Source organism: Nelumbo lutea, chromosome 2 (assembly GCF_056320005.1).
Source record: "Nelumbo lutea isolate HS-2025 chromosome 2, American lotus-T2T, whole genome shotgun sequence".
NCBI lineage: Eukaryota > Viridiplantae > Streptophyta > Magnoliopsida > Proteales > Nelumbonaceae > Nelumbo > Nelumbo lutea.
This window is the reverse complement of record NC_142685.1, coordinates 66,341,225-66,355,521: the sequence shown is the minus strand read 5'-3', so window position 1 is coordinate 66,355,521 and position 14,297 is coordinate 66,341,225.

Genomic DNA, 14,297 nt, shown 5'->3' with positions numbered 1-14,297 from the left:
ACTCCGATTTGTTCCTATTCCCTAGTATCCACATGTCACCACTATCCCCCACTTTCTCCTAATTTATCTCTAATTATCACTAATTCATGTTTATGTCATAAATTATCTCTAATTTAGGAAAGAGTTTCTGACCTATGTTATCTCAAATTCCTATTTATTAAAAACACAAAAATTAATTATAATAAATTTAATAATATTCATATAATTCATAATGTTATATTATATGAAATTCATAATGAAATTATGTAATAACAATATAAATAATAATTTATGGGTTATTCAATTTAATAACTAAATAATAAAAAATTTATTTAAATGTTACTCAAAATATAATAACTTAAAATTTTTAAAAAGTTAAAGTAATATTGAAATATTGCAATAACTAAATATTTTAAATAAAAATATTAAAAATAGCTACATAATTATATAAGAAAATATTTAATAGTACAATATAACATTCAAATAAATAAAATTTAAATCTTTTAAGTTTCATTTAAATATTTAAATTAAATAAAAAAATTATTTAAATATTGTTCAAAAAAGTAATTGATATTTTATATATTATTTGAAAAACAAAAAATAGATTAAATAACGAAATTATGTAATAACTTTAAAATACTTATAAAAAACACAAAATTAATTATAATAGATTTAACAATATTCGATAATAAGAATATAACATATAAATAATTTTTAAAAAAATTAAGTATTACTGAAATAAGCTTCCAAATAACAAACTTATGTAATAACTTTCAATATAACATTTTTAATAGACATTGAAAAATAGAACATTATTTGCAATTATTAATGTACTAGTAATAAAAACATTACTTCATTTACATCAATTAATAATTCTAGAAAATAAATGTTTGAAATTTTGTTATAAATTTAAATTTAGTAATTCTGTATTTTCTCTATCAATTTTCAATACTTATTGGAGATTAAACTATTGTTATTTGTTAGAGATTAAACTATTAATTTAGCTGAAATTAGAAATATTCACTAGTTGGTTTGGTTGTAGAATGGTTGGCCAACCAAACTGACTTGGCGATTATTGACTTAATCGTCGGAGTTCACGCCCCTAGGATCACCTAAGACCTTTGACATCTCTTATGGTTGCAGGTCTCTCTTAGTAGCTGAGGTGACACCCTATTCTATCAACTTTCCATCATTGCCCTTGTGGTCAACTTTGATCCTCATCAATTGCTGCCGTCTGTGGGAACCTGAGCAAAAATCCCATTTCAGCATCTCAACTACCAAACTCCCTTGCCAAGCAAGAGGGATAGTAAAGCTGACTTGGGGTAGTGGCTAAACTATGCTAACTCAACCGAACCGGAGGCAAAGCTAACCTATCGGCTCGGAGACACAAGTAACCAAACTTGAACTTCCTTCAGACGAGCCAATCTGCACACTACCTCATCCTCGAAAGTGGGAGGCATCTAATATGGCCAAAACTGACCACCAGTTAGAAACCACCAAGTGGCAACATGCTGGGGGGGGGCAAAGTTGTCAATTAATGAGCTAACCTGTCTTGGCGAGCTGACCTGGTCCTGATGAGTCACGATCTAAGCTGGTCATGACGAGCTACGAGCTGACCTAGTCGTTATGAGCTACGAGTTGATCTAACACCAACTCATAACATGCACAAGCAACACGTGGCTGAGTTGATTAGAACATCAATGCCAACGCCATTCCATGTAGGCCCATTGCCTACCACATGCACACAATGTGTCAACTAAGGGCACGACAAGTGGACTAAGCTCCGATCACGTGTGAGAGATGTGTCGTTTCTTGGATGAAGCCCCTCTTCTATAAATAGTTCCCCCATTCATTTGGGCACATCTAAACATGGTAGTACGCTACTATGAACAAGGCATGCCAGACACCTCGGTACATGGAGCTCTCAAGCTCTCCTATATGAGTTCTTTAGCTCATCACATAGATCTCACTAGCTCTCCCTACGAGCTCTCCATCTCCCCCTACGAGCTCTTCAGCTCATCACGTCGAGCTCACCAGCTCCCCCTACAAGCTCTCCAGCTCTCCCTACGAGCTCTTTAGCTCACCGCATATAGCTCTCTAGTTCTTCTCACGAGCTCTCTAGCTCTCCTCACAAGCTCTCCAGCCCACTTTATTTTCCGTTGGCGATTATTGACTTAACCGTCGGAGTTCACACCCTTGGAATCACCCGGGGCCTCTGACATCTCTTATGGTTGTAGGTCTCTCTTAATAGCCGAGGTGACACTCCGAGATGAGGTGACACCTTACTCCAACAACTTTCCATCCTTGCCCTTATGGTCAATTTTATCCTCATCACAAACAATTATTAAAAATAGTATATAAAATATAAATAATCATTAATTATTTAAAAAGTTAAATATAAAATAATTGTCTACTTTTATGTGTTTCTTTTATTTAGGTTTTGGTTATCAAAGTTCATGCATTGCACAGGTCCCCACTAGTATATTTTTTAAATTCAGAACAAAATTTTAAATTTTAGTATTCTCTTAAAAAATCTAATAAATATAACAATTTAATAAGAATCCATGTCCCATTAACTTAATAGCGTCAACGTGTAATAACTCTCATTTCTCTAATAGACGAAGGCTGATTACTGAAGACTCTAATCCACACCACAGGTCCTACATGTGCTAGAAGGGTTGGATCGGGAACTTTTTTGTCTTTAACTGTCCTGAATGGATTCAGTCCCTTGCAAGTTTCGATTCTATTTTATATATATATATATATATATATATATATATATATATATATATATATATATATATATATATATAGCTCCTTTAGTTCTGCTTCTTTTTAGAAATGAATACCGCAGGCTTTATCTAACCGATTGGTTGCCTTTTCTTCTTCCTTGTATCGTTATATGCATTTTTCACGGATGCATGTTCATTAATTTGCTTGACGCGAGAAATAGAGAATATGATACATGTTCAACTGGTTAAAGTCTTTTTTTTTTCTTAATTTTCTAATAAAAATCATTAGGGAATTTGATGTTTCATTCTTGTTTAATTTATGTAGGGTGTTTTTTGTGAGAAAATTATTAAGAAATTTGAGATTTAAATTTGATGCTTTATTGTGAAAAATGGTATGGTTGATATGTTGAATATAGGCTCGAATTTGAGCTCGCGAGCTCGAATTTGCAAGTTCATTTAGGTTTTTTTTTTTTTTTTTTGAATCTTTGAACTAAATTCGAACATATTGAACACTTAATCGAATCAAACTTGAGCAGTAAAATAGAGTTCGAATCAAATTCGAGCTCGAATTCAAACAAATGAATATATTCATTGAATTGAGCCAAAACATGTCAAAGAGAGAAAATAATTGTACACAACATGGAACTATGGAAGAGAAAATTGATTATACACAAGATAAAGATATTTTTTAATTATAAATAAGTTGGAGTAATGAAAACTATATAAAATGATGAAATATCCCATATTAAGCATAAACATGAAAAAAACCTTATAAAAGCAAGTAGGCAATCCAACATGTTTTTTGTTAGACATATGAACTATTAATTGGTTCTTCTTATAGTGAAGGTAGTTAAGCATGTTAGACAGTGTATGCCCTTAGCTCCAATCAGAATCATGTACCTTATGACATTTAATGTAAATGAATAAAGTACATATTTGATTCATGTTATTATGGTGTGTTTCTATGTAATACCCTTAAACTGGACACATATGAGACTCGTGTTAGTTTAGAATTTTCACAGCCATTGGATAGATCTGTGGAGATTTATCCTGTCAAGGTTGACACTGATGTGCCGCCAAGTTGGTTGGGGTAGCTTGTCTTAGTTGCTAGGGTGAGACCTGAGGTACATGCAATGTGTGCTTTCTTGAAACCCTGAACCGGACCAAAATTCTAGTATTGCCTTGGACCTTGGAGATAGATGGGCAAAACTGGAATGTTACACCTGACCCTTAGACTCAATTATGATATTGCACTAGGTGTTGGATTGGACAGTCTTTGTTATGCCAATCAGTGTGATCCTTAGAGGGGGTCAAAACCTAGGTATGTTGGGACAGTCCAAGAATTCATCTGAGTGGGTGATCATAGTGACAGGATCAACCCCTTTGTCGGGCAAAGTGAATGATCAGGGATGCACTCTCTCTGATAGAAGTCAAAATTGCCGGCAGTTGATTTCAACCGTTGAAATTTGTTTTGCAAAATATATTTATATAGAGATATACATATATATGTATATATATTATGGTTTCAAAATGTTTGCAAAAAGGTTTTAATTCTCGGGATCCATGTGAGTAGAGAGTGCAGCACTGTTCCTTGTAGCCGAAGGAGAGGTCCTCTCTTGTCGGATAGTGTTTGATCATCATGGGTTGAGAGATTAAGTGTAAGACAATTGAGGGTAATGCCTGATGGGCTAATCTTGCATCTACCCACAGTCCTTGGGTTTTTATAAGGTGGCTTGACCCAGGGACCATTTAGTGTAAATGTTGGCCCATTAAGAGCCCATGGTGATGGACTCAGGGGTTCACTGTCTCCTATAATGAACCCCTGTTTGAGAAACTGCAAACTGTGAACTAACATCTGTTTTGCATGGTAGCAGATCTATGAACAACCCTTATACTAATTCTTGAATGTCTTTTATCAGTAATTTAATTTCAAATCATAATATTGAATTAATTCTTGAATTAAAAATCAAACCCTAGACCCATTCGAACCAAATTGGATCAAACTGGTTGGACCGTATCTGTGGTTCGATGGGAGCTGTTCTCAGCCCTAATTTTTCATTCTTGGGTCCAGGAGTTGTTGTTTAATTGCAAGATCTAATTCGGCCCACACCTGTAAAACCCAGTTCTAATATGTTAAAACTACTTAAGCCCATTAACTGCATAAAAGCTATATGGGCCGAACTACTCTTTGCTATTCAGCCCATATACCTAGATAATATTAATCATTATTATTATGAATTATTATGGGCTTTAATACTAGGTTTTACAGATATTAATTGATTGGGTCAATTTTATCCCTACATGTGATGTATGGATGTATGATGTGCAACGTTTATGGGCCATAAGTACTTGGCCCATGCTGATACGATAGTGGCTCTTGCGCATACCATGGCTGAGTGCACATCATTGCCATAGTGTCCTTAAGATCATTGGATGATCTCCTTTCATGGTGGGCCCCACACCTCTTCAAGAGGAATCGCACAGAACCTTAGCCGTTTAAGGCCCACCGAAATCAGGCTTTATGAAAGTCAGTGGGAGAAATTTTTGTTTGACCTAAATTAAACTAAGGCATAATAATTTTGTTCCCTCCTGAAATATGGGTGCAAGTGATAGGGAAATTCATGTGATGAACTCTTTAAAGGCCTTCCATCATTAGCATGAAGATGGGTTCTTCAGTAATGAGGAAACACGCCATAAAATTGGGCTATCCATTTGCTGTTGGATCTGTTGGAATGTTTCATAAGATGATAGGGGTGTCATAGACCGATGTGGGAGGGGCCTATCCTAAAATGGAAGACTCTCTCACGGTACCTTGGCATTCATGAATATGATGGGTGAGCACTCATTGGACAGAAAGTTTTAACCTAAAATGGCAATGAACCTTGTCTGAAAGAGGCCAAAGGGAAAGCTCAATAGATGAGTGGATATGATCCTTTACAGAAAGGTGGTGGGGTTATGCAGCTGAAACAGTTGGCTCCATGCACCCTATGTGATTTCACACATTTCCAGAGACATAATTCATAGTCTCCGTCACTAAAATAGGAGGAAAATCTCAAAGATGATCAAATGGAAATGGAACATAGATTAAAAGTCATATTTATGTAGATAACATGAATCAAATTAGGTTGTGGACTAATATTTTCTTTTTATTAGAAATGGCAAATGGACAATTCGTAAAATTGTTGGATGACAACAAACTAAAAGGCCCAAACTATGCTGATTGGTACCATAACCTTATGCTGGTCCTAACATCGGAAAAACTAGACAAAGTAGCTAAAAATCCTGCCCCGAAATGTTCGGGTGATAGTGCTTCTGAGGCCTGTAGGAGGGACTACTAGTAATGGGAAGAGAAAAATTCCCTAGCCTGCTGCTACATCATAGCCTCCTTGGATAATCCGATACAACGACAGTTCAATCAGATCAAATTGTCCAAGAATATCTTGGATAGTCTAAGGATGATGTACAAAGAGCAAAATTGTTCTACTCAGCAGAAGGTCTTGAAGTAGTTTATTACCGCACCGATGTCCAAGAACCTACAGGTTCATGACCATTGTCTCAAGATGATGGGTTATATTAATGAACTTGAGGCTCTTGGGTCCAGGTTTGACCATGTCATGAAGGTGGATGCCATCCTAAATTCTTTGCCTCATTCCTTCAATCAGTTCATCATGAACTATAACATGAATAAGCTAAATGTTAGCATTCAGGAACTCAGTAATATGTTGCAGAGGGCCGAAGAACTGATAAAGAAGGATGAGTCCATTGCTATGCTTGTTGAAGCCGGCAAATCAGGTAAGAAGAAGAGGAAGGCAAAGAGAAAGCCTCAGAAGAAAGCTGCTAAGTACAAAAGGCAGAAGAAAGATAGAGCATCAGATGCTTGTCACTTCTGCAAGCAGGCCGACCACTGCAAGAGAAACTATCCTCAGTACCTGGAATCCAAGAAACAAGGTAATTTCAAATACTATGTCATAGAAACCAATTTGTTGGTAACTTCTGCTTCCTAGTGCATTGACTCCAGGGCTTCGACTCATGCGTGTAACTCACTGTAGGGTTCAGGATAAGCAGAAGGCTGAGTGACGGAGAAGTAACTCTTTACTTGGGGACTTCTGCAAGTGTTGTAGCTACAGCTATAGGAACTGTCGAGTTAATTTTTAGAGAATGAACTATTGTACTGAAAGATTGTCTTTATGTACAAAATTTGAGAAAAAATTTGATTTTTGTTTCAAAACTGTGTGTGGATGGATATTTTGTTTTCTTTAGTAATATGATTACTATTAAAAGAAATAACAAATTCCTCGCATACGGAGAACTTGAGAATGGTCTCTATGTTCTCCATCCTTGTTTGGAAACTAAGATAACCGAAACTACGTCGGGTGACATCCCCAAGAAAAGAACCCGTGATACAGTTAATCCCACGTGCCTGTGGCATTACCGACTTGGCCATATTAACATAGATCATATCACAAGGTTGGTAAATGATGGTCCTTTGGATTTTCAAATTGTAGAAGATCTTCCAACCTGTGAACCTTGCCTTTAGGGTAAGATGATGAGACGGCCATTTAACGGTAAGCCTGAAAGATGTACAGGCACGCTTGACCTTATACATATTGATGCATGTGGTCCCATGAGTGTTAGGACACGTAACCAACATGTTTATTTTATAACATTCACCAATGATTACTCTCGGTATGGTTACGTGTACCTAATGAGACACAAGTCTGAATCATTTAAAAAGTTCAAAGAGTTCAGACAAGAGGTCGAGAAGCAGTTAGGGAGAGAAATTAAGACTCTTCGATCAGATCGAGGTGGAGAGTATCTCTCTGATGAATTTAGGAATTACTTAAAGGTCAATGGGATAGTATTACATCTAGCTCCTCCTGCTACACCACAACTAAACAGTGTGTCAGAGATGAGGAACCAGACTTTATTGGGTATGGTCCGATCACTTCTCGTTCACTCAGAGTTGCCCATATCCTTTTAGGGTTACGCATTAGAGACTACGATATACGTGCTGAACCGGGTTCCAACCAAATCAGTTTTGAAGACTCCCTATGAGCTTTGGACCAGAAAGAAACCAAGTGATGGATCTTCACAACTCATCGTCATCAAAATGGGACTATTTCGCTAGCTACCTCCTCTCCATCGCTAATCATCTTGACAAATCCAAGTCCATTCAGAGAGACTCTTGGCACTGCTTCTCCAGCAAGAAGAAATCTCACGACTAGTGCAATTTCATCCCTTTTCCGCAATTTTGGATCCAAGGCCAGGTTCCTCTTCAATAACGATTCTGTTGTCATCACCGCAGATATTCTGGTCTTGAATGAATCAATCTCCTTCTCTCACGATAACAATGAGTTATAATCTTCAATAATGATTCCGTTCTCCAATTTCAAATGTTTTGAATGGAAAGTTCACTTGGAAGGTGCATAACTTCAGATTGCTCAAGGAAAGGGTCAAGACCCAGAAGGTAACAAGCCTTGTTTTTCCTACTGATGAATGTAACCTTTAGATTAGTGTTTATCAGCTCGGTCAATGGGGTAGAGTATCTATCGATGTGCTTGGAGAGTAAGGACACGGAGAAGTTATTAATTCCTTACCGAAGTCGTTGGTGTTTGTTTCGAATGTTGGTATTGAATCAGAAGCCTGGGCTTAATCACATGCACAATGACTCTTATGGCCGATTTGCAGCTGACAACAAGAGTGGGGATAATATTAGGACGAGGTTTCTTGTTGATGATACTGCTGTTTTTAGTACCTCCTTCCATTTAATTAAGGAGTTCAATAGCTTCTCCAAGAATGGCTGTTTCTTGCGGGAGGAGTACTAGTAGGGCAAGAAAGTTTGATGGGCATTCGAGGAAATTCAATTGGAGGATTGCCGCCGGTTCGATTTGTCACTGCTGAAAGGAAGAAAACAATGAAAGAGGAGGAGGAGAAGAAGGAGAGGGAGAGCGACGAAGGATAAAATTGGGTTTTAAAAAATTTATATGTCACGTGATGTCAAATGTACGAATTTTAACGGAACATTAACGGATGTTAACAGTAAGGATAGAGCTAGTCAATTGTCTAGGATTGGTTTACGACAATAGTCAAACAGTAAGGATACTACAATTTGTCAATTAACTAAACAGTAGGAATAGTTTAAGAAATTTTCCCTAATAAATATTACATAAAGGATTAAACATGATAGGAACTTGTAAACTACAGTTTGATATTATAACAATATTGGCTCAACTTTAATCCATATTGCATTAATTAGCAAAACCAATAACTATTTTTGAATTTAACATACTAATAATCCAAGTAGAATTAAGGGTGCCTCATTTACATCAAGTACATGAATTTAACAAACAACAAAGAATAACATAATACATACATATTTTTGCACACATATTTAAGTGCTAAAAGTAGTATATCCAATGATATTGGATTAATAGATATATCACATATGTTGACATTGACTAAGGGCAATGAATTAAGGCATGTTCCACTTGTCGGAAAGAAATTTCACTTGAGAATAGTTTTGTTTGCTCCAATTGCAATCTTGAAGTAGCTTTGTAATAGGTTTTACTAGTATGTAATTAATTCAATTTTTTCAAGTACAAAATTCCATTTCATTTTCAAGATTGGAATGGTACAAGGAAATATACAACTTTCAACAAACAAATAGGATTCCTTATTGCCAAACTATTTTGGAGTTGAAAGATTAGGTACTTAAGATGGAAGTAGTCCCTATAAATTGCAAAACTAAAAAAGACTTATACAATAACTAACTTAATTACAAATATTTCCAAGATAATTCAACTAAGAAAACTAAACAATTAGTTAATTCATGCATTTGGAAGCCATATAGTATCTTTGTCGAGTCACCTAAACAATTTACCCCTTAATCATGTTTGCATACAATGATGATTGGGAATAGAAAAGTTGTAGGCTTCTGTCTATAATTGACAAGATTTTGGCAAATCTAAGTAACACAACATTCAAATTGAACAATTAATTACTTACAGTAATTAAATAATTATTTTTTATCATTTATATCTACAAGCGTTCTTAATGACTACATTTTACATTTCCATAATCAATGTAGAAGCCTCAACCTTACAAACAGCCTCTACCTGTTACTTGTTATTATATTTTACATTTTCATAATTTTATAATAACTACATTTTTCTAACAAATTATTTACTAAAAACTCTTTTACATCTACGTCTTTTATCCTTCCAACTTTGGCAAAAGGTGAATCTATACAAGGTATATCAACAATTCAATGGGTTGGGTTCAACTCAAACCCAACTTAACCCATCCCAACCTGCCCAACCCATTAATGCTAGACATACATAAATTACATAAAAAAAAATAACATAAATTGAAAGAAATAAAAAATTATAAAAAACACAGAAATAGAAAAAAAATAATAAAAATTATAAACAAACATAGAAAATGAAAACAATAACAAAAAATTGGAGAAAAAAAATATAAACATTATTATGGCAATTGGCTTGTGTGCACGGGGCCAGAATAGGAATGGTGAAGAGAGGATGGGTTGTGCGGAGGAGTCACCACCAAACTTTAAAAAAAAAAATAGAAAAAAAAATGATGAAAAAGAAGAATTAATAGAAATTTTAAAAACCTTTTTAGACTATATGATGACAAGGAAGTTTTGGTTTCAAAATTTCATAAAAGACTCCAAAATAATTAGGTCTAACCATCCTAGATAAAGGGTTAAAGTTGGAGTGTGGAAGAGGCTAGGTTGTGGGGCCAAAGCCCTGACCTTTATTTCATTTCGTTTGCCTTAAAATAGTTTTGATGCATTGAACTACAAATTTGTGAAGTAATAAGGGAATGTATTATACTCCTCCTTGGTCCTTGAAAAAAATGTTAAGTCCAAAGCCTAAATGCAATTTTACATGGCATGTTATAACTTATAATGGAGGCAACAATGTATAATGAAAGTAAACTACTAACCTAAATGATGTATGAGCATGCTATTAGACATAATGAGAAAAGCAAAGTAAGCTATAATCTTAGAGTGATGCATGAGCTAGAAGGATGCAAATGGTTAAATTGGAAGAACAACAACCTATGAGCCAATTTGTTTCCTAGGTTCATGCTTCTGTGTGAGTATCAAAGTATATAGGTATTGGGTATCATATTGGAGAAGTCTGATATGGATATGCTTTATAAATGTATACAAATTCTATAAATATATTAATAACACTAAATTTAATGTCAAAATCATCACAAATAATGTATAAACACATATAGAATATATTTTAATAGTATATATGAAGAAATACATTACAATTGCATAGATATCATACAATGTTATTGATAATACATCAATCAAGTTCCAAGACATATATTATTTTTGGTATGTAGATTTTAACTGGTTTAAGATATTGACCCTAAAAGTGCATTAGTAAGACCCAATATGAAATTGAATAGGAAGGATGGGACCCAATATAATAAAAAACTGGGTCCAAAAAAGGTGCTGGATGGGACTCAATGTGAATTCTAACTAGAAAATAGGCCCCCTAATGTATTTTCCCAAAAAGAATTGAGTGGGATTGAATAAAGAAAAAAGGTACTGTTAAATAAATCCAAACCCAAGAGTATGTTGGATAGGGCCCACTACAAACCAAATTGAATAGGGATAATGAGCATCTGCCACGTTGGGGATTGAATATTGAGACTGAGCCTACCATTCATTGCAATCAAAAGTATTTTCTTTCTCTTTAATCACAAACTCTCAAACCAATTAGATAGATTTTCTCTAATCAATTTAGTGGGGTCCAATTCTCTCAAACCAATTTCGTTGAAAGGAAAATATGGTTGGCCGATTCAAGGAGGATTAGCTTAACTCAATTAATGGGTTTCCTTCCATATGTGGGCCCTAGTCTCTTGTCACTGGAACCTTTACAAACCCCTTTCAATCAACCTTATACAAAGATCGCCATGGTCCAAACATCTTAGGCCTGCCAACTTGCCTAAATAATAATATGAAGGGTAAAATTGCTGAAACCTCTTCCAAAGTTTTCGGTTGTTTCTGAAACCTCCCCTAAAGTTTGGTAATTGCAATAATCTCCCTTGAACTTATTCACATGGTTGCAACTAGACCCCCTTTGGTAGAATCTTTTAAGAAGAGGCATGAAAATTTCCAAAATACCCATACAGTTACTTTTAACAAAAATGCTTATTTTCTAAACTTTCTCTTCATATGAAAAACTACCCCAAACCTTTCCAATCTCTTTTTTGAAATTGATTTATTTTCCAAATCCTCCCTTCATATCAATCACTCAAAGGTAAAGCTACAACTTTAAATTCTCTCTGTTTTTTATTATTCATAGAGTTTGTATTGTTTTTTTTTCAGTAAAAACCATAATTGCATGGATATTTTGGACATTTTCATTCATTTTTTAGAAGGTTCTACTAGAGGGGGTTCACTTGCAACTATATCAGTGGTTGCAATTAATAAACTTCAGGGAAAGTTTCAACAATGGTCAGAAACTTCAGGAAAGCTTTCAGTATTTTACCCTAATATAAAATTTAAGTTGATCACATAGGATGTCTTTCAAATAAATCTTGTGGGATCTTCCATTTAAATGGCAACCAATACCTATAATAGCATTCAAATTACTATCAAATGAAAAAGGAAATCATAACTTACCGAATATGATTCCTCTCATTTGAATTCAAATCTTTGGCTGGTCTCGCTTAACAAGAAGCGTTATAAATAGAGGAGAAAATGTTCTTTTACAGAATAAGAGAAATAAAAAGAAAGAGAGGATAGAAGAATTTGAAAGAAGTCCAGTTTGCATGCTACTGTTGAAGTTTTAAGTTAAATGGTGTCAACTATGTGCATGTTGAGTGGCATGCCCAACTAAGATAATTCAACTCTCCTTTGGCTCCTTAATTTTTTTCAAGCTTTTCTTGTTGTAGTAATAAGGAACGAGAAGGCTGCCATAAGTCGGCCATCCAAGCTCTGTAATTATTACAGTTCTGTGCCATATTGGCGGGAAAGTCTTTTTTTTCCTTTTGGTATTTGAGTTACAATCAAAGAAAACTTCTATTAAACTATCACAAACGACAAATCTTCTATCAAATTGCTGCAGTCAAGTTCCCCATCAAATCATTATAATCAAGGGACCTTTTGCAATTGAAGATTAGTGCCGCATCACGTTTTAATCAAGTATAAATTCTGAATGAAAGGTTTTGTTTACATATATACAATTGATCACTACAAGTTCTTCTACAACTACAAGTCATCAATTTTTTGAGTTGTGTTTGTGACAATCCACAATTACAAGTCATCAAACTTTTCAGGTCATGCCCATGAAACGAGATTGTATCCCACATACATTTTACAAAAAAAAAAAAGGAATCTTTGAATTTGTCCTTATTTTTTGTTCTCCAAATTTACGCACAAAGTTTGTGTTGACAATTGTATAGACTTTTTCAAATTAATACATGGAAAAACCCATTGATATTTTATTTTCTATTAAAGTTCAAAGCACAAAACATATGCAATTATTATATCAATTATTTTAAATTTTACTATTTTTAATTTTTAGCATTAATAAAAAGGTTAACTAAACAATTAATTCTCAAGTTTTGGTAAACAATATTTTTTTTGTAAACAATAAATATGCTATTATAAAATGCAAATTAAAATATCAGTTTATAATTTAAGAACATAGAAAATTTTAACTTAAAAAAATCAAGTATATTAAAATTTCAAAGATGAATATCGTATGAAATTTCGTAAATTTTAATTACTAAAATAATTATTTCATTATTAATATTTTTATTTATTTAAATATTCTAAATTATAAAATATATTTTTTGATATAAATGAAGATTAGTGGATTTGATAGATTCAATATGTATTATATTCTCAAATATATTGTAAATAATATCTTTAATTTTATAAATAATAAATGCATTGTTATTTAATGAAAATTAAATTATTAATTGATAATTTATAAAAATTTTAAGATACATATCGTGTGCAAATTTTTAAATTTTAAGTAGCAAAATAATTATTCTATAAATAATATTTTTATTTGTATAGATTTCTTCAAGTTAAAAATCATTTTTGATACAAATATGAATTTGATGTATTATTTATTCTATTAGTTTATAAAATAGTAACTTTGAATGTTATTCTTTTTAATCCATAGTTAGAAGTGTTAAATATAAACATAGTTTATTTACTTGGATTGCATATGGACATTAAAGTTATTTTAAAATGAAAGGGCTCTTAGTGGTTAAAGATGCATTTAAGTCTTGGGTGCTTGGTGACTTGGGTTCAAATCATGCTGGCTCCACCTTTTTAAATAGGGAGTCAAATATGCTTGTTGTCGGTTATGCCTTTGAGTTATGCCGCTGTATCAGGTGTATCGTATCATATTTTAAACCTTGCTTCTATGCCTTTTGGTGGGGGCATGAAGCTAGGAAAAGGATAAGGAACTACCTAAAGAAAACCGAAATTAAATGCAAGGGATGGGGACTTCCTGGGAAATGCTTAATTCCCTCCTTAAGATGAAGATATAAATTGGACCTTGAATTAAACTGGCCCACAAACTC